Source organism: Arachis hypogaea, chromosome 20, assembly GCF_003086295.3.
Source record: "Arachis hypogaea cultivar Tifrunner chromosome 20, arahy.Tifrunner.gnm2.J5K5, whole genome shotgun sequence".
Lineage (NCBI taxonomy): Eukaryota > Viridiplantae > Streptophyta > Magnoliopsida > Fabales > Fabaceae > Arachis > Arachis hypogaea.
This window is the reverse complement of record NC_092055.1, coordinates 68,753,807-68,754,506: the sequence shown is the minus strand read 5'-3', so window position 1 is coordinate 68,754,506 and position 700 is coordinate 68,753,807.

The window sequence follows — 700 nt, the reverse complement described above, 5'->3', positions numbered from 1 at the left end:
AAGTTAGAGTTTGCATTGCGGATTTGTATAGAGCATCTAAGCAACTTTGGATATGTGACATATAATCCCTCTCTAATCCAGAAGATCTGCCATGTGTGTGGCACCTTGAGTAGGATCGCGAAAGGGAGTGGCTTGCTTAGAGCTTCATCTTCTTCTACAATGAGAAACCTAGAGGTGGCTTGATGAGAGGACAAGAATCATCTCAACATGGTGGGTTGCTGCAGTAGCGGAGGTTAACTTGATGATAGGACATGAGTTAATCACTAACGGCTGCCATTGAATAAATCAAAAAGCTATTGAGATAGAAAATAAAAAAGGTTAATCCGGAAAGATAAAGCATCTCCGAAGCCTTAACTGTTCGTCCGTCACTATTTTCACAAATCAATCCTGTATTTCTATATTTATTTATTTTATGCGTTTTCCAACAACACTCATTTTTTCCAACAACACCGGGATCACCCCTGACTCACCTCAGGTATTACTTGGTCGACCCGGTATACTTGTCGATCTATCTATGCAAATTCTACGGAGCCAGTTTTGTGCACCAAGTTTTTGGTGCAGTTGCCGGAGATTGTTCGGATTTGACAAACAAACGGATTATCTTGTTACTTAGATTAGGTATTCTTTTTAATTTTATTTGAGTCTTTTATTTTTCTTTTTCAAAAAAAATCAAAAATTTTTCAAAATTCTTTGTTTTCTT